The sequence below is a fragment of the Lactuca virosa genome, chromosome 1 (assembly GCF_052849685.1).
Source record: "Lactuca virosa cultivar CGN04683 chromosome 1, Lactuca_virosa_CGN04683_v6, whole genome shotgun sequence".
NCBI lineage: Eukaryota > Viridiplantae > Streptophyta > Magnoliopsida > Asterales > Asteraceae > Lactuca > Lactuca virosa.
Genome location: NC_136426.1, coordinates 263,134,237 through 263,158,941, shown reverse-complemented (window position 1 = coordinate 263,158,941; position 24,705 = coordinate 263,134,237). Strand labels below are relative to the sequence as shown.

The window sequence follows — 24,705 nt, the reverse complement described above, 5'->3', positions numbered from 1 at the left end:
GTGACCGATCGGCTCCGTTCCAAAAATACGAAGACCATGAACCATGAAACGGAGGCCACCCGAGCATAGAAATAGCAAGAAAGAAAAAAAACAAAACAAAACCGCACGTAAAATCTAAAAAAACGCAAACGGACAACGGAAAAGGGGGGTGCAACATGAGGACTTCCCAGGGGGTCACCCATCCTAGTACTACTCTCGCCCAAGCACGCTTAACTGTGGAGTTCTGATGGGATCCGGTGCATTAGTGCTGGTATGATCGCACCCGAAATACTATCCATGCTTATTGCTTGTATGTCTTAAAAGACGCAGAACCTCCTTTGTTTTCGTACGCGAGGGGTGGGACCCACGTGACCGATCGGCTCCGTTCCAAAAATACGAAGACCATGAACCATGAAACGGAGGCCACCCGAGCATAGAAATAGCAAGAAAGAAAAAAAAAACAAAAAAAAAACCGCACGTAAAATCTAAAAAAACGCAAACGGACAACGAAAAAGGGGGGTGCAACACGAGGACTTCCGAGGGGGTCACCCATCCTAGTACTACTCTCGCCCAAGCACGCTTAACTGCGGAGTTCTGATGGGATCCGGTGCATTAGTGCTGGTATGATCGCACCCGAAATACTATCCATGCTTATTGCTTGTATGTCTTAAAAGACGCAGAACCTCCTTTGTTTTCATACGCGAGGCGTGGGACCCACGTGACCGATCGGCTCCGTTCCAAAAATACGAAGACCATGAACCATGAAACGGAGGCCACCCGAGCATAGAAATAGCAACAAAGAAAAAAAAACAAAAAAAAACCGCACGTAAAATCTAAAAAAACGCAAACGGACAACGAAAAAGGGGGTGCAACACGAGGACTTCCCAGGGGATCACCCATCCTAGTACTACTCTCGCCCAAGCACGCTTAACTGCGGAGTTCTGATGGGATCCGGTGCATTAGTGCTGGTATGATCGCACCCAAAATACTATCCATGCTTATTGCTTGTATGTCTTAAAAGACGCAGAAACTCCCTTGTTTTCGTACGCGAGGCGTGGGACCCACGTGACCGATCAGCTCCGTTCCAAAAATACGAAGACCATCAACCATGAAGCGGAGGCCACCCGAGCATAGAAATAGCAAGAAAGAAAAAAAAAGAAAAAAATAACCGCACGTAAAATCTAAAAAAACGCAAACGGACAACGAAAAAGGGGGGTGCAACACGAGGACTTCCCATGGGGTCACCCATCCTAGTACTACTCTCGCCCAAGCACGCTTAACTGCGGAGTTCTGATCGGATCCGGTGCATTAGTGCTGGTATGATCGCACCCGAAATACTGTCCATGCTTATTGCTTGTATGTCTTAAAAGACACAGAACCTGCTTTGTTTTCGTACGCGAGGCGTGGGACCCACGTGACCGATCGGCTCCGTTCCAAAAATACGAAGACCATGAACCATGAAACGGAGGCCACCCGAGCATAGAAATAGCAAGAAAAAAAAACAAAAAAAACCGCACGTAAAATCTAAAAAAACGCAAACGGACAATGAAAAAGGGGGGGGTGCAACACGAGGACTTCCCAGGGGGTCACCCATCCTAGTACTACTCTCGCCCAAGCACGCTTAACTGCGGAGTTCTGATGGGATCCGATGCATTAGTGCTGGTATGATCGCACCCGAAATACTATCCATGCTTATTGCTTTTATGTCTTAAAAGACGCAGAACCTCCTTTGTTTTCGTACGCGAGGCGTGGAACCCACGTGACCGATCGGCTCCGTTCCAAAAATACGAAAACCATCAACCATGAAGCGGAGGCCACCCGAGCATAGAAATAGCAAGAAAGAAAAAAAAAACAAAAAAAAACCGCACGTAAAATCTAAAAAAACGCAAACGGACAACGAAAAAGGGGGGTGCAACATGAGGACTTCCCATGGGGTCACCCATCCTAGTACTACTCTCGCCCAAGCACGCTTAACTGCGGAGTTCTGATGGGATCCGGTGCATTAGTGCTGGTATGATCGCACCCAAAATACTGTCCATGCTTATTGCTTGTATGTCTTAAAAGACACAGAACCTCCTTTGTTTTCGTACGCGAGGCGTGGGACCCACGTGACAGATCGGCTCCGTTCCAAAAATACGAAGACCATGAACCATGAAACGGAGGCCACCCGAGCATAGAAATAGCAAGAAAAAAAAAACAAAAAAAAACCGCACGTAAAATCTAAAAAAACGCAAACGGACAACGAAAAAGGGGGGTGCAACATGAGGACTTCCCAGGGGGTCACCCATCCTAGTACTACTCTCGCCCAAGCACGCTTAACTGTGGAGTTCTGATGGGATCCGGTGCATTAGTGCTGGTATGATCGCACCCGAAATACTATCCATGCTTATTGCTTGTATGTCTTAAAAGACGCAGAACCTCCTTTGTTTTCGTACGCGAGGCGTGGGACCCACGTGACCGATCGGCTCCGTTCCAAAAATACGAAGACCATGAACCATGAAACGGAGGCCACCCGAGCATAGAAATAGCAAGAAAGAAAAAAAAAAACAAAAAAAAACCGCACGTAAAATCTAAAAAAACGCAAACGGACAACGGAAAAGGGGGGTGCAACATGAGGACTTCCCAGGGGGTCACCCATCCTAGTACTACTCTCGCCCAAGCACGCTTAACTGTGGAGTTCTGATGGGATCCGGTGCATTAGTGCTGGTATGATCGCACCCGAAATACTATCCATGCTTATTGCTTGTATGTCTTAAAAGACGCAGAACCTCCTTTGTTTTCGTACGCGAGGCGTGGGACCCACGTGACCGATCGGCTCCGTTCCAAAAATACGAAGACCATGAACCATGAAACGGAGGCCACCCGAGCATAGAAATAGCAAGAAAGAAAAAAAAAAACAAAAAAAAAACCGCACGTAAAATCTAAAAAAACGCAAACGGACAACGAAAAAGGGGGGTGCAACACGAGGACTTCCGAGGGGGTCACCCATCCTAGTACTACTCTCGCCCAAGCACGCTTAACTGCGGAGTTCTGATGGGATCCGGTGCATTAGTGCTGGTATGATCGCACCCGAAATACTATCCATGCTTATTGCTTGTATGTCTTAAAAGACGCAGAACCTCCTTTGTTTTCATACGCGAGGCGTGGGACCCACGTGACCGATCGGCTCCGTTCCAAAAATACGAAGACCATGAACCATGAAACGGAGGCCACCCGAGCATAGAAATAGCAAGAAAGAAAAAAAAACAAAAAAAAACCGCACGTAAAATCTAAAAAAACGCAAACGGACAACGAAAAAGGGGGGTGCAACACGAGGACTTCCCAGGGGATCACCCATCCTAGTACTACTCTCGCCCAAGCACGCTTAACTGCGGAGTTCTGATGGGATCCGGTGCATTAGTGCTGGTATGATCGCACCCAAAATACTATCCATGCTTATTGCTTGTATGTCTTAAAAGACGCAGAAACTCCCTTGTTTTCGTACGCGAGGCGTGGGACCCACGTGACCGATCAGCTCCGTTCCAAAAATACGAAGACCATCAACCATGAAGCGGAGGCCACCCGAGCATAGAAATAGCAAGAAAGAAAAAAAAACAAAAAAAAAACGCACGTAAAATCTAAAAAAACGCAAACGGACAACGAAAAAGGGGGGTGCAACACGAGGACTTCCCATGGGGTCACCCATCCTAGTACTACTCTCGCCCAAGCACGCTTAACTGCGGAGTTCTGATCGGATCCGGTGCATTAGTGCTGGTATGATCGCACCCGAAATACTGTCCATGCTTATTGCTTGTATGTCTTAAAAGACACAGAACCTCCTTTGTTTTCGTACGCGAGGCGTGGGACCCACGTGACCGATCGGCTCCGTTCCAAAAATACGAACACCATGAACCATGAAACGGAGGCCACCCGAGCATAGAAATAGCAAGAAAAAAAAAACAAAAAAAAACCGCACGTAAAATCTAAAAAAACGCAAACGGACAATGAAAAAGGGGAGGTGCAACACGAGGACTTCCCAGGGGGTCACCCATCCTAGTACTACTCTCGCCCAAGCACGCTTAACTGCGGAGTTCTGATGGGATCCGGTGCATTAGTGCTGGTATGATCGCACCGGAAATACTATCCATGCTTATTGCTTTTATGTCTTAAAAGACGCAGAACCTCCTTTGTTTTCGTACGCGAGGCGTGGAACCCACGTGACCGATCGGCTCCGTTCCAAAAATACGAAAACCATCAACCATGAAGCGGAGGCCACCCGAGCATAGAAATAGCAAGAAAGAAAAAAAAAACAAAAAAAAACCCCACGTAAAATCTAAAAAAACGCAAACGGACAACGAAAAAGGGGGTTGCAACACGAGGACTTCCCATGGGGTCACCCATCCTAGTACTACTCTCGCCCAAGCACGCTTAACTGCGGAGTTCTGATGGGATCCGGTGCATTAGTGCTGGTATGATCGCACCCGAAATACTGTCCATGCTTATTGCTTGTATGTCTTAAAAGACGCAGAACCTCCTTTGTTTTCGTACGCGAGGCGTGAAACCCACGTGACCGATCGGCTCCGTTCCAAAAATACGAAAACCATCAACCATGAAGCGGAGGCCACCCGAGCATAGAAATAGCAAGAAAGAAAAAAAAACAAAAAAAAACCGCACGTAAAATCTAAAAAAACGCAAACGGACAACGAAAAAGGGGGGTGCAACACGAGGACTTCCCAGGGGGTCACCCATCCTAGTACTACTCTCGCCCAAGCACGCTTAACTGCGGAGTTCTGATGGGATCCGGTGCATTAGTGCTGGTATGATCGCACCCGAAATACTATCCATGCTTATTGCTTGTATGTCTTAAAAGACGCAGAACCTCCTTTGTTTTCGTACGCGAGGCGTGGGACCCACGTGACCGATCGGCTCCGTTCCAAAAATACGAAGACCATGAACCATGAAACGGAGGCCACCCGAGCATAGAAATAGCAAGAAAGAAAAAAAAACAAAAAAAAACCGCACGTAAAATCTAAAAAAACGCAAACGGACAACGGAAAAGGGGGGTGCAACATGAGGACTTCCCAGGGGGTCACCCATCCTAGTACTACTCTCGCCCAAGCACGCTTAACTATGGAGTTCTGATGGGATCCGGTGCATTAGTGCTGGTATGATCGCACCCGAAATACTATCCATGCTTATTGCTTGTATGTCTTAAAAGACGCAGAACCTCCTTTGTTTTCGTACGCGAGGCGTGGGACCCACGTGACCGATCGGCTCCGTTCCAAAAATACGAAGACCATGAACCATGAAACGGAGGCCACCCGAGCATAGAAATAGCAAGAAAGAAAAAAAAAACAAAAAAAAAACCGCACGTAAAATCTAAAAAAACGCAAACGGACAACGAAAAAGGGGGTGCAACACGAGGACTTCCGAGGGGGTCACCCATCCTAGTACTACTCTCGCCCAAGCACGCTTAACTGCGGAGTTCTGATGGGATCCGGTGCATTAGTGCTGGTATGATCGCACCCGAAATACTATCCATGCTTATTGCTTGTATGTCTTAAAAGACGCAGAACCTCCTTTGTTTTCATACGCGAGGCGTGGGACCCACGTGACCGATCGGCTCCGTTCCAAAAATACGAAGACCATGAACCATGAAACGGAGGCCACCCGAGCATAGAAATAGCAAGAAAGAAAAAAAAACAAAAAAAAACCGCACGTAAAATCTAAAAAAACGCAAACGGACAACGAAAAAGGGGGGTGCAACACGAGGACTTCCCAGGGGATCACCCATCCTAGTACTACTCTCGCCCAAGCACGCTTAACTGCGGAGTTCTGATGGGATCCGGTGCATTAGTGCTGGTATGATCGCACCCAAAATACTATCCATGCTTATTGCTTGTATGTCTTAAAAGACGCAGAAACTCCCTTGTTTTCGTACGCGAGGCGTGGGACCCACGTGACCGATCAGCTCCGTTCCAAAAATACGAAGACCATCAACCATGAAGCGGAGGCCACCCGAGCATAGAAATAGCAAGAAAGAAAAAAAAACAAAAAAAAACCGCACGTAAAATCTAAAAAAACGCAAACGGACAACGAAAAAGGGGGGTGCAACACGAGGACTTCCCATGGGGTCACCCATCCTAGTACTACTCTCGCCCAAGCACGCTTAACTGCGGAGTTCTGATCGGATCCGGTGCATTAGTGCTGGTATGATCGCACCCGAAATACTGTCCATGCTTATTGCTTGTATGTCTTAAAAGACACAGAACCTCCTTTGTTTTCGTACGCGAGGCGTGGGACCCACGTGACCGATCGGCTCCGTTCCAAAAATACGAAGACCATGAACCATGAAACGGAGGCCACCCGAGCATAGAAATAGCAAGAAAAAAAAAACAAAAAAAAACCGCACGTAAAATCTAAAAAAACGTAAACGGACAATGAAAAAGGGGGGGGTGCAACACGAGGACTTCCCAGGGGGTCACCCATCCTAGTACTACTCTCGCCCAAGCACGCTTAACTGCGGAGTTCTGATGGGATCCGGTGCATTAGTGCTGGTATGATCGCACCCGAAATACTATCCATGCTTATTGCTTTTATGTCTTAAAAGACGCAAAACCTCCTTTGTTTTCGTACGCGAGGCGTGGAACCCACGTGACCGATCGGCTCCGTTCTAAAAATACGAAAACCATCAACCATGAAGCGGAGGCCACCCGAGCATAGAAATAGCAAGAAAGAAAAAAAAACAAAAAAAACCGCACGTAAAATCTAAAAAAACGCAAACGGACAACGAAAAAGGGGGGTGCAACACGAGGACTTCCCATGGGGTCACCCATCCTAGTACTACTCTCGCCCAAGCACGCTTAACTGCGGAGTTCTGATGGGATCCGGTGCATTAGTGCTGGTATGATCGCACCCAAAATACTGTCCATGCTTATTGCTTGTATGTCTTAAAAGACGGAGAACCTCCTTTGTTTTCGTACGCGAGGCGTGGGACCCACGTGACAGATCGGCTCCGTTCCAAAAATACGAAGACCATGAACCATGAAACGGAGGCCACCCGAGCATAGAAATAGCAAGAAAAAAAAAACAAAAAAAAACCGCACGTAAAATCTAAAAAAAACGCAAACGGACAACGAAAAAGGGGGGGTGCAACACGAGGACTTCCCAGGGGGTCACCCATCCTAGTACTACTCTCGCCCAAGCACGCTTAACTGCGGAGTTCTGATGGGATCCGGTGCATTAGTGCTGGTATGATCGCACCCGAAAACTATCCATGCTTATTGCTTTTATGTCGTAAAAGACGCAGAACCTCCTTTGTTTTCGTACGCGAGGCGTGGAACCCACGTGACCGATCGGCTCCGTTCCAAAAATACGAAAACCATCAACCATGAAGCGGAGGCCACCCGAGCATAGAAATAGCAAGAAAGAAAAAAAACAAAAAAAAACCGCACGTAAAATCTAAAAAAACGCAAACGGACAACGAAAAAGGGGGGTGCAACACGAGGACTTCCCAGGGGGTCACCCATCCTAGTACTACTCTCGCCCAAGCACGCTTAACTGCGGAGTTCTGATGGGATCCGGTGCATTAGTGCTGGTATGATCGCACCCGAAATACTATCCATGCTTATTGCTTGTATGTCTTAAAAGACGCAGAACCTCCTTTGTTTTCGTACGCGAGGCGTGGGACCCACGTGACCGATCGGCTCCGTTCCAAAAATACGAAGACCATGAACCATGAAACGGAGGCCACCCGAGCATAGAAATAGCAAGAAAGAAAAAAAAACAAAAAAATAACCGCACGTAAAATCTAAAAAAACGCAAACGGACAACGAAAAAAGGGGGTGCAACACGAGGACTTCCCAGGGGGTCACCCATCCTAGTACTACTCTCGCCCAAGCACGCTTAACTGCGGAGTTCTGATGGGATCCGGTGCATTAGTGCTGGTATGATCGCACCCGAAATACTATTCATGCTTATTGCTTGTATGTCTTAAAAGACGCAGAACCTCCTTTGTTTTCGTACGCGAGGCGTGGAACCCACGTGACCGATCGGCTCCGTTCCAAAAATACGAAAACCATCAACCATGAAGCGGAGGCCACCCGAGCATAGAAATAGCAAGAAAGAAAAAAAAAACAAAAAAAAACTGCACGTAAAATCTAAAAAAACGCAAACGGACAACGAAAAAGGGGGGGTGCAACACGAGGACTTCCCAGGGGGTCACCCATCCTAGTACTACTCTCGCCCAAGCACGCTTAACTGCGGAGTTCTGATGGGATCCGGTGCATTAGTGCTGGTATGATCGCACCCGAAATACTATCCATGCTTATTGCTTTTATGTCTTAAAAGACGCAGAACCTCCTTTGTTTTCGTACGCGAGGCGTGGAACCCACGTGACCGATCCGCTCCGTTCCAAAAATACGAAAACCATCAACCATGAAGCGGAGGCCACCCGAGCATAGAAATAGCAAGAAAGAAAAAAAAAACAAAAAAAAACCGCACGTAAAATCTAAAAAAACGCAAACGGACAACGAAAAAGGGGGGTGCAACACGAGGACTTCCCAGGGGGTCACCCATCCTAGTACTACTCTCGCCCAAGCACGCTTAACTGCGGAGTTCTTATGGGATCCGGTGCATTAGTGCTGGTATGATCGCACCCAAAATACTATCCATGCTTATTGCTTGTATGTCTTAAAAGACGCAGAACCTCCTTTGTTTTCGTACGCGAGGCGTGGGACCCACGTGACCGATCGGCTCCGTTCCAAAAATACGAAGACCATGAACCATGAAACGGAGGCCACCCGAGCATAGAAATAGCAAGAAAGAAAAAAAAAACCGCACGTAAAATCTAAAAAAACGCAAACGGACAACGAAAAAGGGGGGTGCAACACGAGGACTTCCCAGGGGGTCACCCATCCTAGTACTACTCTCGCCCAAGCACGCATAACTGCAGAGTTCTGATGGGATCCGGTGCATTAGTGCTGGTATGATCGCACCCGAAATACTATCCATGCTTATTGCTTGTATGTCTTAAAAGACGCAGAACCTCCTTTGTTTTCGTACGCGAGGCGTGGGACCCACGTGACCGATCGGCTCCGTTCCAAAAATACGAAGACCATGAACCATGAAACGGAGGCCACCCGAGCATAGAAATAGCAAGAAAGAAAAAAAAACAAAAAAAAACCGCACGTAAAATCTAAAAAAACGCAAACGGACAACGAAAAAGGGGGGTGCAACACGAGGACTTACCAGGGGGTCACCCATCCTAGTACTACTCTCGCCCAAGCACGCTTAACTGCGGAGTTCTGATGGGATCCGGTGCATTAGTGCTGGTATGATCGCACCCAAAATACTATCCATGCTTATTGCTTGTATGTCTTAAAAGACGCAGAAACTCCTTTGTTTTCGTACGCAAGGCGTGGGACCCACGTGACCGATCAGCTCCGTTCCAAAAATACGAAGACCATCAACCATGAAGCGGAGGCCACCCGAGCATAGAAATAGCAAGAAAGAAAAAAAAACAAAAAAAAACCGCACGTAAAATCTAAAAAAACGCAAACGGACAACGAAAAAGGGGGGTGCAACACGAGGACTTACCAGGGGGTCACCCATCCTAGTACTACTCTCGCCCAAGCACGCTAAATTGCGGAGTTCTGATGGGATCCGGTGCATTAGTGCTGGTATGATCGCACCCAAAATACTATCCATGCTTATTGCTTGTATGTCTTAAAAGACGCATAAACTCCTTTGTTTTCGTACGCGAGGCATGGGACCCACGTGAACGATCAGCTCCGTTCCAAAAATACGAAGACCATGAACCATGAAGCGGAGGCCACCCGAGCATAGAAATAGCAAGAAAGAAAAAAAAAACAAAAAAAAACCGCACGTAAAATCTAAAAAAACGCAAACGGACAACGAAAAAGGGGGGTGCAACACGAGGACTTCCCATGGGGTCACCCATCCTAGTACTACTCTCGCCCAAGCACGCTTAACTGCGGAGTTCTGATGGGATCCGGTGCATTAGTGCTGGTATGATCGCACCCGAAATACTGTCCATGCTTATTGCTTGTATGTCTTAAAAGACACAGAACCTCCTTTGTTTTCGTACGCGAGGCGTGGGACCCACGTGACCGATCGGCTCCATTCCAAAAATACGAAGACCATGAACCATGAAGCGGAGGCCACCCGAGCATAGAAATAGCAAGAAAAAAAAAACAAAAAAAAAACCGCACGTAAAATCTAAAAAAACGCAAACGGACAACGAAAAAGGGGGGGTGCAACACGAGGACTTCCCAGGGGGTCACCCATCCTAGTACTACTCTCGCCCAAGCACGCTTAACTGCGGAGTTCTGATGGGATCCGGTGCATTAGTGCTGGTATGATCGCACCCGAAATACTATCCATGCTTATTGCTTGTATGTCTTAAAAGACGCAGAACCTCCTTTGTTTTCGTACGCGAGGCGTGGGACCCACGTGACCGATCGGCTCCGTTCCAAAAATATGAAGACCATGAACCATGAAGCGGAGGCCACCCGAGCATAGAAATAGCAAGAAAGAAAAAAAAACAAAAAAAAAAACCGCACGTAAAATCTAAAAAAACGCAAACGGACAACGAAAAAGGGGGTGCAACACGAGGACTTCCCAGGGGGTCACCCATCCTAGTACTACTCTCGCCCAAGCACGCTTAACTGCGGAGTTCTGATGGGATCCGGTGCATTAGTGCTGGTATGACCGCACCCGAAATACTATCCATGCTTATTGCTTGTATGTCTTAAAAGACGCAGAACCTCCTTTGTTTTCGTACGCGAGGCGTGGGACCCACGTGACCGATCGGCTCCGTTCCAAAAATACGAAGACCATGAACCATGAAACGGAGGCCACCCGAGCATACAAATAGCAAGAAAGAAAAAAAAAACAAAAAAAAAACCGCACGTAAAATCTAAAAAAACGCAAACGGACAACGAAAAAGGGGGGTGCAACACGAGGACTTACCAGGGGGTCACCCATCCTAGTACTACTCTCGCCCAAGCACGCTTAACTGCGGAGTTCTGATGGGATCCGGTGCATTAGTGCTGGTATGATCGCACCCAAAATACTATCCATGCTTATTGCTTGTATGTCTTAAAAGACGCAGAAACTCCTTTGTTTTCGTACGCAAGGCGTGGGACCCACGTGACCGATCAGCTCCGTTCCAAAAATACGAAGACCATCAACCATGAAGCGGAGGCCACCCGAGCATAGAAATAGCAAGAAAGAAAAAAAAACAAAAAAAAACCGCACGTAAAATCTAAAAAAACGCAAACGGACAACGAAAAAGGGGGGTGCAACACGAGGACTTCCCAGGGGGTCACCCATCCTAGTACTACTCTCGCCCAAGCACGCTAAATTGCGGAGTTCTGATGGGATCCGGTGCATTAGTGCTGGTATGATCGCACCCAAAATACTATCCATGCTTATTGCTTGTATGTCTTAAAAGACGCATAAACTCCTTTGTTTTCGTACGCGAGGCATGGGACCCACGTGACCGATCAGCTCCGTTCCAAAAATACGAAGACCATGAACCATGAAGCGGAGGCCACCCGAGCATAGAAATAGCAAGAAAGAAAAAAAAAACAAAAAAAAACCGCACGTAAAATCTAAAAAAACGCAAACGGACAACGAAAAAGTGGGGTGCAACACGAGGACTTCCCATGGGGTCACCCATCCTAGTACTACTCTCGCCCAAGCACGCTTAACTGCGGAGTTCTGATGGGATCCGGTGCATTAGTGCTGGTATGATCGCACCCGAAATACTGTCCATGCTTATTGCTTGTATGTCTTAAAAGACACAGAACCTCCTTTGTTTTCGTACGCGAGGCGTGGGACCCACGTGACCGATCGGCTCCATTCCAAAAATACGAAGACGATGAACCATGAAGCGGAGGCCACCCGAGCATAGAAATAGCAAGAAAAAAAAAACAAAAAAAAAACCGCACGTAAAATCTAAAAAAACGCAAACGGACAACGAAAAAGGGGGGGTGCAACGCGAGGACTTCCCAGGGGGTCACCCATCCTAGTACTACTCTCGCCCAAGCACGCTTAACTGCGGAGTTCTGATGGGATCCGGTGCATTAGTGCTGGTATGATCGCACCCGAAATACTATCCATGCTTATTGCTTGTATGTCTTAAAAGACGCAGAACCTCCTTTGTTTTCGTACGCGAGGCGTGGGACCCACGTGACCGATCGGCTCCGTTCCAAAAATACGAAGACCATGAACCATGAAGCGGAGGCCACCCGAGCATAGAAATAGCAAGAAAGAAAAAAAAACAAAAAAAAAAACCGCACGTAAAATCTAAAAAAACGCAAACGGACAACGAAAAAGGGGGGTGCAACACGAGGACTTCCCAGGGGGTCACCCATCCTAGTACTACTCTCGCCCAAGCACGCTTAACTGCGGAGTTCTGATGGGATCCGGTGCATTAGTGCTGGTATGATCGCACCCGAAATACTATCCATGCTTATTGCTTGTATGTCTTAAAAGACGCAGAACCTCCTTTGTTTTCGTACGCGAGGCGTGGGACCCACGTGACCGATCGACTCCGTTCCAAAAATACGAAGACCATGAACCATGAAACGGAGGCCACCCGAGCATAGAAATAGCAAGAAAGAAAAAAAAAACAAAAAAAAACCGCACGTAAAATCTAAAAAAACGCAAACGGACAACGAAAAAGGGGGGTGCAACACGAGGACTTACCAGGGGGTCACCCATCCTAGTACTACTCTCGCCCAAGCACGCTTAACTGCGGAGTTCTGATGGGATCCGGTGCATTGGTGCTGGTATGATCGCACCCAAAATACTATCCATGCTTATTGCTTGTATGTCTTAAAAGACGTAGAAACTCCTTTGTTTTCGTACGCGAGGCGTGGGACCCACGTGACCGATCAGCTCCGTTCCAAAAATACGAAGACCATCAACCATGAAGCGGAGGCCACCCGAGCATAGAAATAGCAAGAAAGAAAAAAAAACAAAAAAAAACCGCACGTAAAATCTAAAAAAACGCAAACGGACAACGAAAAAGGGGGGTGCAACACGACGACTTCCCAGGGGGTCACCCATCCTAGTACTACTCTCGCCCAAGCACGCTAAACTGCGGAGTTCTGATGGGATCCGGTGCATTAGTGCTGGTATGATCGCACCCAAAATACTATCCATGCTTATTGCTTGTATGTCTTAAAAGACGCAGAAACTCCTTTGTTTTCGTACGCGAGGCGTGGGACCCACGTGACCGATCAGCTCCGTTCCAAGAATACGAAGACCATGAACCATGAAGCGGAGGCCACCCGAGCATAGAAATAGCAAGAAAGAAAAAAAAAACAAAAAAAAACCGCACGTAAAATCTAAAAAAACGCAAACGGACAACGAAAAAGGGGGGTGCAACACGAGGACTTCCCATGGGGTCACCCATCCTAGTACTACTCTCGCCCAAGCACGCTTAACTGCGGAGTTCTGATGGGATCCGGTGCATTAGTGCTGGTATGATCGCACCCGAAATACTGTCCATGCTTATTGCTTGTATGTCTTAAAAGACACAGAACCTCCTTTGTTTTCGTACGCGAGGCGTGGGACCCACGTGACCGATCGGCTCCGTTCCAAAAATACGAAGACCATGAACCATGAAGCGGAGGCCACCCGAGCATAGAAATAGCAAGAAAAAAAAAACAAAAAAAAAACCGCACGTAAAATCTAAAAAAACGCAAACGGACAACGAAAAAGGGGGGGTGCAACACGAGGACTTCCCAGGGGGTCACCCATCCTAGTACTACTCTCGCCCAAGCACGCTTAACTGCGGAGTTCTGATTGGATCCGGTGCATTAGTGCTGGTATGATCGCACCCGAAATACTATCCATGCTTATTGCTTGTATGTCTTAAAAGACGCAGAACCTCCTTTGTTTTCGTACGCGAGGCGTGGGACCCACGTGACCGATCGGCTCCGTTCCAAAAATACGAAGACCATGAACCATGAAGCGGAGGCCACCCGAGCATAGAAATAGCAAGAAAGAAAAAAAAACAAAAAAAAACCGCACGTAAAATTTAAAAAAACGCAAACGGACAACGAAAAAGGGGGGTGCAACACGAGGACTTCCCAGGGGGTCACCCATCCTAGTACTACTCTCGCCCAAGCATGCTTAACTGCGGAGTTCTGATGGGATCCGGTGCATTAGTGCTGGTATGATCGCACCTGAAATACTATCCATGCTTATTGCTTGTATGTCTTAAAAGACGCAGAACCTCCTTTGTTTTCGTACGCGAGGCGTGGGACCCACGTGACCGATCGGCTCCGTTCCAAAAATACGAAGACCATGAACCATGAAACGGAGGCCACCCGAGCATAGAAATAGCAAGAAAGAAAAAAAAAACAAAAAAAAACCGCACGTAAAATCTAAAAAAACGCAAACGGACAACGAAAAAGTGGGGTGCAACACGAGGACTTACCAGGGGGTCACCCATCCTAGTACTACTCTCGCCCAAGCACGCTTAACTGCGGAGTTCTGATGGGATCCGGTGCATTAGTGCTGGTATGATCGCACCCAAAATACTATCCATGCTTATTGCTTGTATGTCTTAAAAGACGCAGAAACTCCTTTGTTTTCGTACGCGAGGCGTGGGACCCACGTGACCGATCAGCTCCGTTCCAAAAATACGAAGACCATCAACCATGAAGCGGAGGCCACCCGAGCATAGAAATAGCAAGAAAGAAAAAAAAACAAAAAAAACCGCACGTAAAATCTAAAAAAACGCAAACGGACAACGAAAAAGGGGGGTGCAACACGAGGACTTCCCAGGGGGTCACCCATCCTAGTACTACTCTCGCCCAAGCACGCTAAACTGCGGAGTTCTGATGGGATCCGGTGCATTAGTGCTGGTATGATCGCACCCAAAATACTATCCATGCTTATTGCTTGTATGTCTTAAAAGACGCAGAAACTCCTTTGTTTTCGTACGCGAGGCGTGGGACCCACGTGACCGATCAGCTCCGTTCCAAAAATACGAAGACCATGAACCATGAAGCGGAGGCCACCCGAGCATAGAAATAGCAAGAAAGAAAAAAAAACAAAAAAAAACCGCACGTAAAATCTAAAAAAACGCAAACGGACAACGAAAAAGGGGGGTGCAACACGAGGACTTCCCATGGGGTCACCCATCCTAGTACTACTCTCGCCCAAGCACGCTTAACTGCGGAGTTCTGATGGGATCCGGTGCATTAGTGCTGGTATGATCGCACCCGAAATACTGTCCATGCTTATTGCTTGTATGTCTTAAAAGACACAGAACCTCCTTTGTTTTCGTACGCGAGGCGTGGGACCCACGTGACCGATCGGCTCCGTTCCAAAAATACGAAGACCATGAACTATGAAGCGGAGGCCACCCGAGCAAAGAAATAGCAAGAAAAAAAAAACAAAAAAAAAACCGCACGTAAAATCTAAAAAAACGCAAACGGACAACGAAAAAGGGGGGGTGCAACACGAGGACTTCCCAGGGGGTCACCCATCCTAGTACTACTCTCGCCCAAGCACGCTTAACTGCGGAGTTCTGATGGGATCCGGTGCATTAGTACTGGTATGATCGCACCCGAAATACTATCCATGCTTATTGCTTGTATGTCTTAAAAGACGCCGAACCTCCTTTGTTTTCGTACGCGAGGCGTGGGACCCACGTGACCGATCGGCTCCGTTCCAAAAATACGAAGACCATGAACCATGAAGCGAAGGCCACCCGAGCATAGAAATAGCAAGAAAGAAAAAAAAACAAAAAAAAACCGCACGTAAAATCTAAAAAAACGCAAACGGACAACGAAAAAGGGGGGTGCAACACGAGGACTTCCCAGGGGGTCACCCATCCTAGTACTACTCTCGCCCAAGCACGCTTAACTGCGGAGTTCTGATGGGATCCGGTGCATTAGTGCTGGTATGATCGCACCCGAAATACTATCCATGCTTATTGCTTGTATGTCTTAAAAGACGCAGAACCTCCTTTGTTTTCGTACGCGAGGCGTGGGACCCACGTGACCGATCGGCTCTGTTCCAAAAATACGAAGACCATGAACCATGAAACGGAGGCCACCCGAGCATAGAAATAGCAAGAAAGAAAAAAAAAACAAAAAAAAAATGCACGTAAAATCTAAAAAAACGCAAACGGACAACGAAAAAGGGGGGTGCAACACGAGGACTTACCAGGGGGTCACCCATCCTAGTACTACTCTCGCCCAAGCACGCTTAACTGCGGAGTTCTGATGGGATCCGGTGCATTAGTGCTGGTATGATCGCACCCAAAATACTATCCATGCTTATTGCTTGTATGTCTTAAAAGACGCAGAAACTCCTTTGTTTTCGTACGCGAGGCGTGGGACCCACGTGACCGATCAGCTCCGTTCCAAAAATACGAAGACCATCAACCATGAAGCGGAGGCCACCCGAGCATAGAAATAGCAAGAAAGAAAAAAAACAAAAAAAACCGCACGTAAAATCTAAAAAAACGCAAACGGACAACGAAAAAGGGGGGTGCAACACGAGGACTTCCCAGGGGGTCACCCATCCTAGTACTACTCTCGCCCAAGCACGCTAAACTGCGGAGTTCTGATGGGATCCGGTGCATTAGTGCTGGTATGATCGCACCCAAAATACTATCCATGCTTATTGCTTGTATGTCTTAAAAGACGCAGAAACTCCTTTGTTTTCGTACGCGAGGCGTGGGACCCACGTGACCGATCAGCTCCGTTCCAATAATACGAAGACCATGAACCATGAAGCGGAGGCCACCCGAGCATAGAAATAGCAAGAAAGAAAAAAAAACAAAAAAAAACCGCACGTAAAATCTAAAAAAACGCAAACGGACAACGAAAAAGGGGGGTGCAACACGAGGACTTCCCATGGGGTCACCCATCCTAGTACTACTCTCGCCCAAGCACGCTTAACTGCGGAGTTCTGATGGGATCCGGTGCATTAGTGCTGGTATGATCGCACCCGAAATACTGTCCATGCTTATTGCTTGTATGTCTTAAAAGACACAGAACCTCCTTTGTTTTCGTACGCGAGGCGTGGGACCCACGTGACCGATCGGCTTCGTTCCAAAAATACGAAGACCATGAACCATGAAGCGGAGGCCACCCGAGCATAGAAATAGCAAGAAAAAAAAACAAAAAAAAAAACCGCACGTAAAATCTAAAAAAACGCAAACGGACAACGAAAAAGGGGGGGTGCAACACGAGGACTTCCCAGGGGGTCACCCATCCTAGTACTACTCTCGCCCAAGCACGCTTAACTGCGGAGTTCTGATGGGATCCGGTGCATTAGTGCTGGTATGATCGCACCTGAAATACTATCCATGCTTATTGCTTGTATGTCTTAAAAGACGCAGAACCTCCTTTGTTTTCGTACGCGAGGCGTGGGACCCACGTGACCGATCGGCTCCGTTCCAAAAATACGAAGACTATGAACCATGAAGCGGAGGCCACCCGAGCATAGAAATAGCAAGAAAGAAAAAAAAACAAAAAAAAACCGCACGTAAAATCTAAAAAAACGTAAACGGACAACGAAAAAGGGGGGTGCAACACGAGGACTTCCCAGGGGGTCACCCATCCTAGTACTACTCTCGCCCAAGCACGCTTAACTGCAGAGTTCTGATGGGATCCGGTGCATTAGTGCTGGTATGATCGCACCCGAAATACTATCCATGCTTATTGCTTGTATGTCTTAAAAGACGCAGAACCTCCTTTGTTTTCGTACGCGAGGCGTGGGACCCACGTGACCGATCGGCTCCGTTCCAAAAATACGAAGACCATGAACTATGAAACGGAGGCCACCCGAGCATAGAAATAGCAAGAAAGAAAAAAAACAAAAAAAAACCGCACGTAAAAATCTAAAAAAACGCAAACGGACAACGAAAAAAGGGGGTGCAACACGAGGACTTCCCAGGGGGTCACCCATCCTAGTACTACTCTCGCCCAAGCACGCTTAACTGCGGAGTTCTGATGGGATCCGGTGCATTAGTGCTGGTATGATCGCACCCAAAATACTATCCATGCTTATTGCTTGTATGTCTTAAAAGACGCAGAAACTCCTTTGTTTTCGTACGCGAGGCGTGGGACCCACGTGACCGATCAGCTCCGTTCCAAAAATACGAAGACCATGAACCATGAAGCGGAGGCCACCCGAGCATAGAAATAGCAAGAAAGAAAAAAAAAACAAAAAAAAAACCGCACGTAAAATCTAAAAAAACGCAAACGGACAACGAAAAAGGGGGTGCAACACGAGGACTTCCGAGGGGGTCACCCATCCTAGTACTACTCTCGCCCAAGCACGCTTAACTGCGGAGTTCTGATGGGATCCGGTGCATTAGTGCTGGTATGATCGCACCCGAAATACTATCCATGCTTATTGCTTGTATGTCTTAAAAGACGCAGAACCTCCTTTGTTTTCGTACGCGAGGCGTGGGACCCACGTGACCGATCGGCTCCGTTCCAAAAATACGAAGACCATGAACTATGAAACGGAGGCCACCCGAGCATAGAAATAGCAAGAAAGAAAAAAAACAAAAAAAAACCGCACGTAAAATCTAAAAAAACGCAAACGGACAACGAAAAAAGGGGGTGCAACACGAGGACTTCCCAGGGGGTCACCCATCCTAGTACTACTCTCGCCCAAGCACGCTTAACTGCGGAGTTCTGATGGGATCCGGTGCATTAGTGCTGGTATGATCGCACCCAAAATACTATCCATGCTTATTGCTTGTATGTCTTAAAAGACGCAGAAACTCCTTTGTTTTCGTACGCGAGGCGTGGGACCCACGTGACCGATCAGCTCCGTTCCAAAAATACGAAGACCATCAACCATGAAGCGGAGGCCACCCGAGCATAGAAATAGCAAGAAAGAAAAAAAAACAAAAAAAAACCGCACGTAAAATCTAAAAAAACGCAAACGGACAACGAAAAAGGGGGGTGCAACACGAGGACTTCCCAGGGGGTCACCCATCCTAGTACTACTCTCGCCCAAGCACGCTAAACTGCGGAGTTCTGATGGGATCCGGTGCATTAGTGCTGGTATGATCGCACCCAAAATACTATCCATGCTTATTGCTTGTATGTCTTAAAAGACGCAGAAACTCCTTTGTTTTCGTACGCGAGGCGTGGGACCCACGTGACCGATCAGCTCCGTTCGAAAAATACGAAGACCATGAACCATGAAGCGGAGGCCACCCGAGCATAGAAATAGCAAGAAAGAAAAAAAAACAAAAAAAAACCGCACGTAAAATCTAAAAAAACGCAAACGGACAACGAAAAAGGGGGGTGCAACACGAGGACTTCCCATGGGGTCACCCATCCTAGTACTACTCTCGCCCAAGCACGCTTAACTGCGGAGTTCTGATGGGATCCGGTGCATTAGTGCTGGTATGATCGCACCCGAAATACTGTCCATGCTTATTGCTTGTATGTCTTAAAAGACACAGAACCTCCTTTGTTTTCGTACGCGAGGCGTGGGACCCACGTGACCGATCGGCTCCGTTCCAAAAATACGAAGACCATGAACCATGAAGCGGAGGCCACCCGAGCAAAGAAATAGCAAGAAAAAAAAAACAAAAAAAAAACCGCACGTAAAATCTAAAAAAACGCAAACGGACAACGAAAAAGGGGGGGTGCAACACGAGGACTTCCCAGGGGGTCACCCATCCTAGTACTACTCTCGCCCAAGCACGCTTAACTGCGGAGTTCTGATGGGATCCGGTGCATTAGTACTGGTATGATCGCACCCGAAATACTATCCATGCTTATTGCTTGTATGTCTTAAAAGACGCCGAACCTCCTTTGTTTTCGTACGCGAGGCGTGGGACCCACGTGACCGATCGGCTCCGTTCCAAAAATACGAAGACCATGAACCATGAAGCGAAGGCCACCCGAGCATAGAAATAGCAAGAAAGAAAAAAAAACAAAAAAAAACCGCACGTAAAATCTAAAAAAACGCAAACGGACAACGAAAAAGGGGGGTGCAACACGAGGACTTCCCAGGGGGTCACCCATCCTAGTACTACTCTCGCCCAAGCACGCTTAACTGCGGAGTTCTGATGGGATCCGGTGCATTAGTGCTGGTATGATCGCACCCGAAATACTATCCATGCTTATTGCTTGTATGTCTTAAAAGACGCAGAACCTCCTTTGTTTTCGTACGCGAGGCGTGGGACCCACGTGACCGATCGGCTCTGTTCCAAAAATACGAAGACCATGAACCATGAAACGGAGGCCACCCGAGCATAGAAATAGCAAGAAAGAAAAAAAAAACAAAAAAAAAATGCACGTAAAATCTAAAAAAACGCAAACGGACAACGAAAAAGGGGGGTGCAACACGAGGACTTACCAGGGGGTCACCCATCCTAGTACTACTCTCGCCCAAGCACGCTTAACTGCGGAGTTCTGATGGGATCCGGTGCATTAGTGCTGGTATGATCGCACCCAAAATACTATCCATGCTTATTGCTTGTATGTCTTAAAAGACGCAGAAACTCCTTTGTTTTCGTACGCGAGGCGTGGGACCCACGTGACCGATCAGCTCCGTTCCAAAAATACGAAGACCATCAACCATGAAGCGGAGGCCACCCGAGCATAGAAATAGCAAGAAAGAAAAAAAACAAAAAAAACCGCACGTAAAATCTAAAAAAACGCAAACGGACAACGAAAAAGGGGGGTGCAACACGAGGACTTCCCAGGGGGTCACCCATCCTAGTACTACTCTCGCCCAAGCACGCTAAACTGCGGAGTTCTGATGGGATCCGGTGCATTAGTGCTGGTATGATCGCACCCAAAATACTATCCATGCTTATTGCTTGTATGTCTTAAAAGACGCAGAAACTCCTTTGTTTTCGTACGCGAGGCGTGGGACCCACGTGACCGATCAGCTCCGTTCCAATAATACGAAGACCATGAACCATGAAGCGGAGGCCACCCGAGCATAGAAATAGCAAGAAAGAAAAAAAAACAAAAAAAAACCGCACGTAAAATCTAAAAAAACGCAAACGGACAACGAAAAAGGGGGGTGCAACACGAGGACTTCCCATGGGGTCACCCATCCTAGTACTACTCTCGCCCAAGCACGCTTAACTGCGGAGTTCTGATGGGATCCGGTGCATTAGTGCTGGTATGATCGCACCCGAAATACTGTCCATGCTTATTGCTTGTATGTCTTAAAAGACACAGAACCTCCTTTGTTTTCGTACGCGAGGCGTGGGACCCACGTGACCGATCGGCTTCGTTCCAAAAATACGAAGACCATGAACCATGAAGCGGAGGCCACCCGAGCATAGAAATAGCAAGAAAAAAAAACAAAAAAAAAAACCGCACGTAAAATCTAAAAAAACGCAAACGGACAACGAAAAAGGGGGGGTGCAACACGAGGACTTCCCAGGGGGTCACCCATCCTAGTACTACTCTCGCCCAAGCACGCTTAACTGCGGAGTTCTGATGGGATCCGGTGCATTAGTGCTGGTATGATCGCACCTGAAATACTATCCATGCTTATTGCTTGTATGTCTTAAAAGACGCAGAACCTCCTTTGTTTTCGTACGCGAGGCGTGGGACCCACGTGACCGATCGGCTCCGTTCCAAAAATACGAAGACTATGAACCATGAAGCGGAGGCCACCCGAGCATAGAAATAGCAAGAAAGAAAAAAAAACAAAAAAAAACCGCACGTAAAATCTAAAAAAACGTAAACGGACAACGAAAAAGGGGGGTGCAACACGAGGACTTCCCAGGGGGTCACCCATCCTAGTACTACTCTCGCCCAAGCACGCTTAACTGCAGAGTTCTGATGGGATCCGGTGCATTAGTGCTGGTATGATCGCACCCGAAATACTATCCATGCTTATTGCTTGTATGTCTTAAAAGACGCAGAACCTCCTTTGTTTTCGTACGCGAGGCGTGGGACCCACGTGACCGATCGGCTCCGTTCCAAAAATACGAAGACCATGAACTATGAAACGGAGGCCACCCGAGCATAGAAATAGCAAGAAAGAAAAAAAACAAAAAAAAACCGCACGTAAAAATCTAAAAAAACGCAAACGGACAACGAAAAAAGGGGGTGCAACACGAGGACTTCCCAGGGGGTCACCCATCCTAGTACTACTCTCGCCCAAGCACGCTTAACTGCGGAGTTCTGATGGGATCCGGTGCATTAGTGCTGGTATGATCGCACCCAAAATACTATCCATGCTTATTGCTTGTATGTCTTAAAAGACGCAGAAACTCCTTTGTTTTCGTACGCGAGGCGTGGGACCCACGTGACCGATCAGCTCCGTTCCAAAAATACGAAGACCATGAACCATGAAGCGGAGGCCACCCGAGCATAGAAATAGCAAGAAAGAAAAAAAAAACAAAAAAAAAACCGCACGTAAAATCTAAAAAAACGCAAACGGACAACGAAAAAGGGGGTGCAACACGAGGACTTCCGAGGGGGTCACCCATCCTAGTACTACTCTCGCCCAAGCACGCTTAACTGCGGAGTTCTGATGGGATCCGGTGCATTAGTGCTGGTATGATCGCACCCGAAATACTATCCATGCTTATTGCTTGTATGTCTTAAAAGACGCAGAACCTCCTTTGTTTTCGTACGCGAGGCGTGGGACCCACGTGACCGATCGGCTCCGTTCCAAAAATACGAAGACCATGAACTATGAAACGGAGGCCACCCGAGCATAGAAATAGCAAGAAAGAAAAAAAACAAAAAAAAACCGCACGTAAAATCTAAAAAAACGCAAACGGACAACGAAAAAAGGGGGTGCAACACGAGGACTTCCCAGGGGGTCACCCATCCTAGTACTACTCTCGCCCAAGCACGCTTAACTGCGGAGTTCTGATGGGATCCGGTGCATTAGTGCTGGTATGATCGCACCCAAAATACTATCCATGCTTATTGCTTGTATGTCTTAAAAGACGCAGAAACTCCTTTGTTTTCGTACGCGAGGCGTGGGACCCACGTGACCGATCAGCTCCGTTCCAAAAATACGAAGACCATCAACCATGAAGCGGAGGCCACCCGAGCATAGAAATAGCAAGAAAGAAAAAAAAACAAAAAAAAACCGCACGTAAAATCTAAAAAAACGCAAACGGACAACGAAAAAGGGGGGTGCAACACGAGGACTTCCCAGGGGGTCACCCATCCTAGTACTACTCTCGCCCAAGCACGCTAAACTGCGGAGTTCTGATGGGATCCGGTGCATTAGTGCTGGTATGATCGCACCCAAAATACTATCCATGCTTATTGCTTGTATGTCTTAAAAGACGCAGAAACTCCTTTGTTTTCGTACGCGAGGCGTGGGACCCACGTGACCGATCAGCTCCGTTCGAAAAATACGAAGACCATGAACCATGAAGCGGAGGCCACCCGAGCATAGAAATAGCAAGAAAGAAAAAAAAAACAAAAAAAAACCGCACGTAAAATCTAAAAAAACGCAAACGGACAACGAAAAAGGGGGTGCAACACGAGGACTTCCCAGGGGGTCACCCATCCTAGTACTACTCTCGCCCAAGCACGCTTAACTGCGAAGTTCTGATGGGATCCGGTGCATTAGTGCTGGTATGATCGCACCCGAAATACTATCCATGCTTATTGCTTGTATGTCTTAAAAGACGCAGAACCTCCTTTGTTTTCGTACGCGAGGCGTGGGACCCACGTGACCGATCGGCTCCGTTCCAAAAATACGAAGACCATGAACCATGAAACGGAGGCCACCCGAGCATAGAAATAGCAAGAAAGAAAAAAAACAAAAAAAAAACCGCACGTAAAATCTAAAAAAACGCAAACGGACAACGAAAAAAGGGGGTGCAACACGAGGACTTCCCAGGGGGTCACCCATCCTAGTACTACTCTCGCCCAAGCACGCTAAACTGCGAAGTTCTGATGGGATCCGGTGCATTAGTGCTGGTATGATCGCACCCGAAATACTATCCATGCTTATTGCTTGTATGTCTTAAAAGACGCAGAACCTCCTTTGTTTTCGTACGCGAGGCGTGGAACCCACGTGACCGATCGGCTCCGTTCCAAAAATACGAAAACCATCAACCATGAAGCGGAGGCCACCCGAGCATAGAAATAGCAAGAAAGAAAAAAAAAAACAAAAAAAAACCGCACGTAAAATCTAAAAAAACGCAAACAGACAACGAAAAAGGGGGGTGCAACACGAGGACTTCCCAGGGGGTCACCCATCCTAATACTACTCTCGCCCAAGCACGCTTAACTGCGGAGTTCTGATGGGATCCGGTGCATTAGTGCTGGTATGATCGCACCCGAAATACTATCCATGCTTATTGCTTGTATGTCTTAAAAGACGCAGAACCTCCTTTGTTTTCGTACGCGAGGCGTGGGACCTACGTGACCGATCGGTTCCGTTCCAAAAATACGAAGACCATGAACCATGAAATGGAGGCCACCCGAGCATAGAAATAGCAAGAAAGAAAAAAAAAACAAAAAAAAAACCGCACGTAAAATCTAAAAAAACGCAAACGGACAACGAAAAAGGGGGGTGCAACACGAGGACTTCCCAGGGGGTTACCCATCCTAGTACTACTCTCACCCAAGCACGCTTAACTGCGGAGTTCTGATGGGATCCGGTGCATTAGTGCTGGTATGATCGCACCCGAAATACTATCCATGCTTATTGCTTGTATGTCTTAAAAGACGCAGAACCTCCTTTGTTTTCGTACGCGAGGCGTGGGACCCACGT

The 24,705-nt window shown here is 47.4% G+C and overlaps 71 non-coding genes across 71 annotated transcripts; all 71 read right to left on the bottom strand.

Moving 5' to 3' along the window:
• Positions 1 to 145: 145 nt before the first annotated feature.
• On the bottom strand, positions 146 to 264 carry LOC145146750 (5S ribosomal RNA). Its single transcript, XR_013727679.1, has one exon. It is a non-coding gene; the product is annotated as a 5S ribosomal RNA (ribosomal RNA).
• A 231-nt stretch (positions 265 to 495) lies between these two features.
• On the bottom strand, positions 496 to 614 carry LOC145155744 (5S ribosomal RNA). The gene has a single exon (XR_013736173.1). It is a non-coding gene; the product is annotated as a 5S ribosomal RNA (ribosomal RNA).
• A 228-nt stretch (positions 615 to 842) lies between these two features.
• Positions 843 to 961, bottom strand: LOC145155558 (5S ribosomal RNA). The gene has a single exon (XR_013735992.1). It is a non-coding gene; the product is annotated as a 5S ribosomal RNA (ribosomal RNA).
• Positions 962 to 1,191: 230 nt separating this feature from the next.
• Positions 1,192 to 1,310, bottom strand: LOC145144216 (5S ribosomal RNA). The gene has a single exon (XR_013725230.1). It is a non-coding gene; the product is annotated as a 5S ribosomal RNA (ribosomal RNA).
• Positions 1,311 to 1,536: 226 nt separating this feature from the next.
• On the bottom strand, positions 1,537 to 1,655 carry LOC145155930 (5S ribosomal RNA). Its single transcript, XR_013736358.1, has one exon. It is a non-coding gene; the product is annotated as a 5S ribosomal RNA (ribosomal RNA).
• A 230-nt stretch (positions 1,656 to 1,885) lies between these two features.
• Positions 1,886 to 2,004, bottom strand: LOC145144560 (5S ribosomal RNA). Its single transcript, XR_013725572.1, has one exon. It is a non-coding gene; the product is annotated as a 5S ribosomal RNA (ribosomal RNA).
• Positions 2,005 to 2,230: 226 nt separating this feature from the next.
• Positions 2,231 to 2,349, bottom strand: LOC145146749 (5S ribosomal RNA). Its single transcript, XR_013727678.1, has one exon. It is a non-coding gene; the product is annotated as a 5S ribosomal RNA (ribosomal RNA).
• Positions 2,350 to 2,580: 231 nt separating this feature from the next.
• Positions 2,581 to 2,699, bottom strand: LOC145146748 (5S ribosomal RNA). The gene has a single exon (XR_013727677.1). It is a non-coding gene; the product is annotated as a 5S ribosomal RNA (ribosomal RNA).
• Positions 2,700 to 2,931: 232 nt separating this feature from the next.
• Positions 2,932 to 3,050, bottom strand: LOC145155743 (5S ribosomal RNA). Its single transcript, XR_013736172.1, has one exon. It is a non-coding gene; the product is annotated as a 5S ribosomal RNA (ribosomal RNA).
• Positions 3,051 to 3,279: 229 nt separating this feature from the next.
• LOC145155557 (5S ribosomal RNA) lies at positions 3,280 to 3,398 on the bottom strand. Its single transcript, XR_013735991.1, has one exon. It is a non-coding gene; the product is annotated as a 5S ribosomal RNA (ribosomal RNA).
• Positions 3,399 to 3,627: 229 nt separating this feature from the next.
• On the bottom strand, positions 3,628 to 3,746 carry LOC145144214 (5S ribosomal RNA). Its single transcript, XR_013725228.1, has one exon. It is a non-coding gene; the product is annotated as a 5S ribosomal RNA (ribosomal RNA).
• Positions 3,747 to 3,973: 227 nt separating this feature from the next.
• LOC145135804 (5S ribosomal RNA) lies at positions 3,974 to 4,092 on the bottom strand. The gene has a single exon (XR_013720047.1). It is a non-coding gene; the product is annotated as a 5S ribosomal RNA (ribosomal RNA).
• A 230-nt stretch (positions 4,093 to 4,322) lies between these two features.
• LOC145134767 (5S ribosomal RNA) lies at positions 4,323 to 4,441 on the bottom strand. The gene has a single exon (XR_013719340.1). It is a non-coding gene; the product is annotated as a 5S ribosomal RNA (ribosomal RNA).
• A 229-nt stretch (positions 4,442 to 4,670) lies between these two features.
• Positions 4,671 to 4,789, bottom strand: LOC145147786 (5S ribosomal RNA). The gene has a single exon (XR_013728676.1). It is a non-coding gene; the product is annotated as a 5S ribosomal RNA (ribosomal RNA).
• Positions 4,790 to 5,018: 229 nt separating this feature from the next.
• Positions 5,019 to 5,137, bottom strand: LOC145146886 (5S ribosomal RNA). The gene has a single exon (XR_013727810.1). It is a non-coding gene; the product is annotated as a 5S ribosomal RNA (ribosomal RNA).
• Positions 5,138 to 5,367: 230 nt separating this feature from the next.
• LOC145155742 (5S ribosomal RNA) lies at positions 5,368 to 5,486 on the bottom strand. The gene has a single exon (XR_013736171.1). It is a non-coding gene; the product is annotated as a 5S ribosomal RNA (ribosomal RNA).
• A 229-nt stretch (positions 5,487 to 5,715) lies between these two features.
• LOC145155556 (5S ribosomal RNA) lies at positions 5,716 to 5,834 on the bottom strand. The gene has a single exon (XR_013735990.1). It is a non-coding gene; the product is annotated as a 5S ribosomal RNA (ribosomal RNA).
• A 229-nt stretch (positions 5,835 to 6,063) lies between these two features.
• LOC145144213 (5S ribosomal RNA) lies at positions 6,064 to 6,182 on the bottom strand. The gene has a single exon (XR_013725227.1). It is a non-coding gene; the product is annotated as a 5S ribosomal RNA (ribosomal RNA).
• Positions 6,183 to 6,410: 228 nt separating this feature from the next.
• Positions 6,411 to 6,529, bottom strand: LOC145147773 (5S ribosomal RNA). The gene has a single exon (XR_013728665.1). It is a non-coding gene; the product is annotated as a 5S ribosomal RNA (ribosomal RNA).
• Positions 6,530 to 6,757: 228 nt separating this feature from the next.
• On the bottom strand, positions 6,758 to 6,876 carry LOC145153124 (5S ribosomal RNA). Its single transcript, XR_013733650.1, has one exon. It is a non-coding gene; the product is annotated as a 5S ribosomal RNA (ribosomal RNA).
• A 228-nt stretch (positions 6,877 to 7,104) lies between these two features.
• LOC145147761 (5S ribosomal RNA) lies at positions 7,105 to 7,223 on the bottom strand. The gene has a single exon (XR_013728654.1). It is a non-coding gene; the product is annotated as a 5S ribosomal RNA (ribosomal RNA).
• A 227-nt stretch (positions 7,224 to 7,450) lies between these two features.
• Positions 7,451 to 7,569, bottom strand: LOC145147750 (5S ribosomal RNA). Its single transcript, XR_013728643.1, has one exon. It is a non-coding gene; the product is annotated as a 5S ribosomal RNA (ribosomal RNA).
• Positions 7,570 to 7,799: 230 nt separating this feature from the next.
• Positions 7,800 to 7,918, bottom strand: LOC145147739 (5S ribosomal RNA). Its single transcript, XR_013728632.1, has one exon. It is a non-coding gene; the product is annotated as a 5S ribosomal RNA (ribosomal RNA).
• Positions 7,919 to 8,149: 231 nt separating this feature from the next.
• Positions 8,150 to 8,268, bottom strand: LOC145147727 (5S ribosomal RNA). The gene has a single exon (XR_013728621.1). It is a non-coding gene; the product is annotated as a 5S ribosomal RNA (ribosomal RNA).
• Positions 8,269 to 8,498: 230 nt separating this feature from the next.
• LOC145154504 (5S ribosomal RNA) lies at positions 8,499 to 8,617 on the bottom strand. The gene has a single exon (XR_013734977.1). It is a non-coding gene; the product is annotated as a 5S ribosomal RNA (ribosomal RNA).
• A 220-nt stretch (positions 8,618 to 8,837) lies between these two features.
• On the bottom strand, positions 8,838 to 8,956 carry LOC145146532 (5S ribosomal RNA). Its single transcript, XR_013727472.1, has one exon. It is a non-coding gene; the product is annotated as a 5S ribosomal RNA (ribosomal RNA).
• A 229-nt stretch (positions 8,957 to 9,185) lies between these two features.
• Positions 9,186 to 9,304, bottom strand: LOC145144340 (5S ribosomal RNA). Its single transcript, XR_013725351.1, has one exon. It is a non-coding gene; the product is annotated as a 5S ribosomal RNA (ribosomal RNA).
• A 229-nt stretch (positions 9,305 to 9,533) lies between these two features.
• Positions 9,534 to 9,652, bottom strand: LOC145149953 (5S ribosomal RNA). Its single transcript, XR_013730788.1, has one exon. It is a non-coding gene; the product is annotated as a 5S ribosomal RNA (ribosomal RNA).
• Positions 9,653 to 9,882: 230 nt separating this feature from the next.
• On the bottom strand, positions 9,883 to 10,001 carry LOC145153123 (5S ribosomal RNA). The gene has a single exon (XR_013733649.1). It is a non-coding gene; the product is annotated as a 5S ribosomal RNA (ribosomal RNA).
• A 228-nt stretch (positions 10,002 to 10,229) lies between these two features.
• On the bottom strand, positions 10,230 to 10,348 carry LOC145147714 (5S ribosomal RNA). Its single transcript, XR_013728609.1, has one exon. It is a non-coding gene; the product is annotated as a 5S ribosomal RNA (ribosomal RNA).
• Positions 10,349 to 10,578: 230 nt separating this feature from the next.
• On the bottom strand, positions 10,579 to 10,697 carry LOC145154176 (5S ribosomal RNA). The gene has a single exon (XR_013734662.1). It is a non-coding gene; the product is annotated as a 5S ribosomal RNA (ribosomal RNA).
• A 231-nt stretch (positions 10,698 to 10,928) lies between these two features.
• Positions 10,929 to 11,047, bottom strand: LOC145144339 (5S ribosomal RNA). The gene has a single exon (XR_013725350.1). It is a non-coding gene; the product is annotated as a 5S ribosomal RNA (ribosomal RNA).
• Positions 11,048 to 11,276: 229 nt separating this feature from the next.
• Positions 11,277 to 11,395, bottom strand: LOC145147733 (5S ribosomal RNA). Its single transcript, XR_013728627.1, has one exon. It is a non-coding gene; the product is annotated as a 5S ribosomal RNA (ribosomal RNA).
• Positions 11,396 to 11,625: 230 nt separating this feature from the next.
• On the bottom strand, positions 11,626 to 11,744 carry LOC145153122 (5S ribosomal RNA). Its single transcript, XR_013733648.1, has one exon. It is a non-coding gene; the product is annotated as a 5S ribosomal RNA (ribosomal RNA).
• Positions 11,745 to 11,972: 228 nt separating this feature from the next.
• On the bottom strand, positions 11,973 to 12,091 carry LOC145154588 (5S ribosomal RNA). The gene has a single exon (XR_013735057.1). It is a non-coding gene; the product is annotated as a 5S ribosomal RNA (ribosomal RNA).
• Positions 12,092 to 12,322: 231 nt separating this feature from the next.
• Positions 12,323 to 12,441, bottom strand: LOC145147702 (5S ribosomal RNA). The gene has a single exon (XR_013728598.1). It is a non-coding gene; the product is annotated as a 5S ribosomal RNA (ribosomal RNA).
• Positions 12,442 to 12,671: 230 nt separating this feature from the next.
• LOC145146241 (5S ribosomal RNA) lies at positions 12,672 to 12,790 on the bottom strand. Its single transcript, XR_013727187.1, has one exon. It is a non-coding gene; the product is annotated as a 5S ribosomal RNA (ribosomal RNA).
• A 229-nt stretch (positions 12,791 to 13,019) lies between these two features.
• On the bottom strand, positions 13,020 to 13,138 carry LOC145147951 (5S ribosomal RNA). The gene has a single exon (XR_013728850.1). It is a non-coding gene; the product is annotated as a 5S ribosomal RNA (ribosomal RNA).
• A 230-nt stretch (positions 13,139 to 13,368) lies between these two features.
• On the bottom strand, positions 13,369 to 13,487 carry LOC145153121 (5S ribosomal RNA). The gene has a single exon (XR_013733647.1). It is a non-coding gene; the product is annotated as a 5S ribosomal RNA (ribosomal RNA).
• Positions 13,488 to 13,715: 228 nt separating this feature from the next.
• LOC145142091 (5S ribosomal RNA) lies at positions 13,716 to 13,834 on the bottom strand. The gene has a single exon (XR_013723180.1). It is a non-coding gene; the product is annotated as a 5S ribosomal RNA (ribosomal RNA).
• Positions 13,835 to 14,063: 229 nt separating this feature from the next.
• LOC145145437 (5S ribosomal RNA) lies at positions 14,064 to 14,182 on the bottom strand. Its single transcript, XR_013726410.1, has one exon. It is a non-coding gene; the product is annotated as a 5S ribosomal RNA (ribosomal RNA).
• Positions 14,183 to 14,412: 230 nt separating this feature from the next.
• On the bottom strand, positions 14,413 to 14,531 carry LOC145144338 (5S ribosomal RNA). Its single transcript, XR_013725349.1, has one exon. It is a non-coding gene; the product is annotated as a 5S ribosomal RNA (ribosomal RNA).
• A 228-nt stretch (positions 14,532 to 14,759) lies between these two features.
• On the bottom strand, positions 14,760 to 14,878 carry LOC145143605 (5S ribosomal RNA). Its single transcript, XR_013724635.1, has one exon. It is a non-coding gene; the product is annotated as a 5S ribosomal RNA (ribosomal RNA).
• Positions 14,879 to 15,107: 229 nt separating this feature from the next.
• Positions 15,108 to 15,226, bottom strand: LOC145153120 (5S ribosomal RNA). The gene has a single exon (XR_013733646.1). It is a non-coding gene; the product is annotated as a 5S ribosomal RNA (ribosomal RNA).
• Positions 15,227 to 15,454: 228 nt separating this feature from the next.
• On the bottom strand, positions 15,455 to 15,573 carry LOC145154358 (5S ribosomal RNA). Its single transcript, XR_013734833.1, has one exon. It is a non-coding gene; the product is annotated as a 5S ribosomal RNA (ribosomal RNA).
• Positions 15,574 to 15,802: 229 nt separating this feature from the next.
• On the bottom strand, positions 15,803 to 15,921 carry LOC145147691 (5S ribosomal RNA). The gene has a single exon (XR_013728587.1). It is a non-coding gene; the product is annotated as a 5S ribosomal RNA (ribosomal RNA).
• A 230-nt stretch (positions 15,922 to 16,151) lies between these two features.
• LOC145144337 (5S ribosomal RNA) lies at positions 16,152 to 16,270 on the bottom strand. The gene has a single exon (XR_013725348.1). It is a non-coding gene; the product is annotated as a 5S ribosomal RNA (ribosomal RNA).
• Positions 16,271 to 16,497: 227 nt separating this feature from the next.
• On the bottom strand, positions 16,498 to 16,616 carry LOC145143604 (5S ribosomal RNA). The gene has a single exon (XR_013724634.1). It is a non-coding gene; the product is annotated as a 5S ribosomal RNA (ribosomal RNA).
• A 229-nt stretch (positions 16,617 to 16,845) lies between these two features.
• Positions 16,846 to 16,964, bottom strand: LOC145153119 (5S ribosomal RNA). The gene has a single exon (XR_013733645.1). It is a non-coding gene; the product is annotated as a 5S ribosomal RNA (ribosomal RNA).
• Positions 16,965 to 17,192: 228 nt separating this feature from the next.
• LOC145155181 (5S ribosomal RNA) lies at positions 17,193 to 17,311 on the bottom strand. The gene has a single exon (XR_013735635.1). It is a non-coding gene; the product is annotated as a 5S ribosomal RNA (ribosomal RNA).
• Positions 17,312 to 17,540: 229 nt separating this feature from the next.
• On the bottom strand, positions 17,541 to 17,659 carry LOC145155105 (5S ribosomal RNA). Its single transcript, XR_013735562.1, has one exon. It is a non-coding gene; the product is annotated as a 5S ribosomal RNA (ribosomal RNA).
• A 229-nt stretch (positions 17,660 to 17,888) lies between these two features.
• LOC145147680 (5S ribosomal RNA) lies at positions 17,889 to 18,007 on the bottom strand. The gene has a single exon (XR_013728576.1). It is a non-coding gene; the product is annotated as a 5S ribosomal RNA (ribosomal RNA).
• A 230-nt stretch (positions 18,008 to 18,237) lies between these two features.
• Positions 18,238 to 18,356, bottom strand: LOC145155741 (5S ribosomal RNA). The gene has a single exon (XR_013736170.1). It is a non-coding gene; the product is annotated as a 5S ribosomal RNA (ribosomal RNA).
• Positions 18,357 to 18,584: 228 nt separating this feature from the next.
• LOC145147669 (5S ribosomal RNA) lies at positions 18,585 to 18,703 on the bottom strand. The gene has a single exon (XR_013728565.1). It is a non-coding gene; the product is annotated as a 5S ribosomal RNA (ribosomal RNA).
• A 229-nt stretch (positions 18,704 to 18,932) lies between these two features.
• Positions 18,933 to 19,051, bottom strand: LOC145143603 (5S ribosomal RNA). Its single transcript, XR_013724633.1, has one exon. It is a non-coding gene; the product is annotated as a 5S ribosomal RNA (ribosomal RNA).
• Positions 19,052 to 19,280: 229 nt separating this feature from the next.
• LOC145153118 (5S ribosomal RNA) lies at positions 19,281 to 19,399 on the bottom strand. Its single transcript, XR_013733644.1, has one exon. It is a non-coding gene; the product is annotated as a 5S ribosomal RNA (ribosomal RNA).
• Positions 19,400 to 19,627: 228 nt separating this feature from the next.
• LOC145154357 (5S ribosomal RNA) lies at positions 19,628 to 19,746 on the bottom strand. Its single transcript, XR_013734832.1, has one exon. It is a non-coding gene; the product is annotated as a 5S ribosomal RNA (ribosomal RNA).
• Positions 19,747 to 19,975: 229 nt separating this feature from the next.
• Positions 19,976 to 20,094, bottom strand: LOC145147657 (5S ribosomal RNA). The gene has a single exon (XR_013728554.1). It is a non-coding gene; the product is annotated as a 5S ribosomal RNA (ribosomal RNA).
• Positions 20,095 to 20,324: 230 nt separating this feature from the next.
• On the bottom strand, positions 20,325 to 20,443 carry LOC145144336 (5S ribosomal RNA). The gene has a single exon (XR_013725347.1). It is a non-coding gene; the product is annotated as a 5S ribosomal RNA (ribosomal RNA).
• Positions 20,444 to 20,670: 227 nt separating this feature from the next.
• LOC145143602 (5S ribosomal RNA) lies at positions 20,671 to 20,789 on the bottom strand. Its single transcript, XR_013724632.1, has one exon. It is a non-coding gene; the product is annotated as a 5S ribosomal RNA (ribosomal RNA).
• A 229-nt stretch (positions 20,790 to 21,018) lies between these two features.
• On the bottom strand, positions 21,019 to 21,137 carry LOC145153117 (5S ribosomal RNA). The gene has a single exon (XR_013733643.1). It is a non-coding gene; the product is annotated as a 5S ribosomal RNA (ribosomal RNA).
• A 228-nt stretch (positions 21,138 to 21,365) lies between these two features.
• LOC145155180 (5S ribosomal RNA) lies at positions 21,366 to 21,484 on the bottom strand. Its single transcript, XR_013735634.1, has one exon. It is a non-coding gene; the product is annotated as a 5S ribosomal RNA (ribosomal RNA).
• Positions 21,485 to 21,713: 229 nt separating this feature from the next.
• LOC145155104 (5S ribosomal RNA) lies at positions 21,714 to 21,832 on the bottom strand. Its single transcript, XR_013735561.1, has one exon. It is a non-coding gene; the product is annotated as a 5S ribosomal RNA (ribosomal RNA).
• Positions 21,833 to 22,061: 229 nt separating this feature from the next.
• LOC145147646 (5S ribosomal RNA) lies at positions 22,062 to 22,180 on the bottom strand. The gene has a single exon (XR_013728543.1). It is a non-coding gene; the product is annotated as a 5S ribosomal RNA (ribosomal RNA).
• A 230-nt stretch (positions 22,181 to 22,410) lies between these two features.
• On the bottom strand, positions 22,411 to 22,529 carry LOC145155740 (5S ribosomal RNA). Its single transcript, XR_013736169.1, has one exon. It is a non-coding gene; the product is annotated as a 5S ribosomal RNA (ribosomal RNA).
• A 228-nt stretch (positions 22,530 to 22,757) lies between these two features.
• Positions 22,758 to 22,876, bottom strand: LOC145147634 (5S ribosomal RNA). Its single transcript, XR_013728531.1, has one exon. It is a non-coding gene; the product is annotated as a 5S ribosomal RNA (ribosomal RNA).
• Positions 22,877 to 23,105: 229 nt separating this feature from the next.
• On the bottom strand, positions 23,106 to 23,224 carry LOC145143601 (5S ribosomal RNA). Its single transcript, XR_013724631.1, has one exon. It is a non-coding gene; the product is annotated as a 5S ribosomal RNA (ribosomal RNA).
• A 229-nt stretch (positions 23,225 to 23,453) lies between these two features.
• On the bottom strand, positions 23,454 to 23,572 carry LOC145156051 (5S ribosomal RNA). Its single transcript, XR_013736477.1, has one exon. It is a non-coding gene; the product is annotated as a 5S ribosomal RNA (ribosomal RNA).
• A 229-nt stretch (positions 23,573 to 23,801) lies between these two features.
• Positions 23,802 to 23,920, bottom strand: LOC145146984 (5S ribosomal RNA). The gene has a single exon (XR_013727903.1). It is a non-coding gene; the product is annotated as a 5S ribosomal RNA (ribosomal RNA).
• A 231-nt stretch (positions 23,921 to 24,151) lies between these two features.
• LOC145155709 (5S ribosomal RNA) lies at positions 24,152 to 24,270 on the bottom strand. The gene has a single exon (XR_013736138.1). It is a non-coding gene; the product is annotated as a 5S ribosomal RNA (ribosomal RNA).
• A 231-nt stretch (positions 24,271 to 24,501) lies between these two features.
• Positions 24,502 to 24,620, bottom strand: LOC145143829 (5S ribosomal RNA). The gene has a single exon (XR_013724862.1). It is a non-coding gene; the product is annotated as a 5S ribosomal RNA (ribosomal RNA).
• Positions 24,621 to 24,705: the final 85 nt, after the last annotated feature.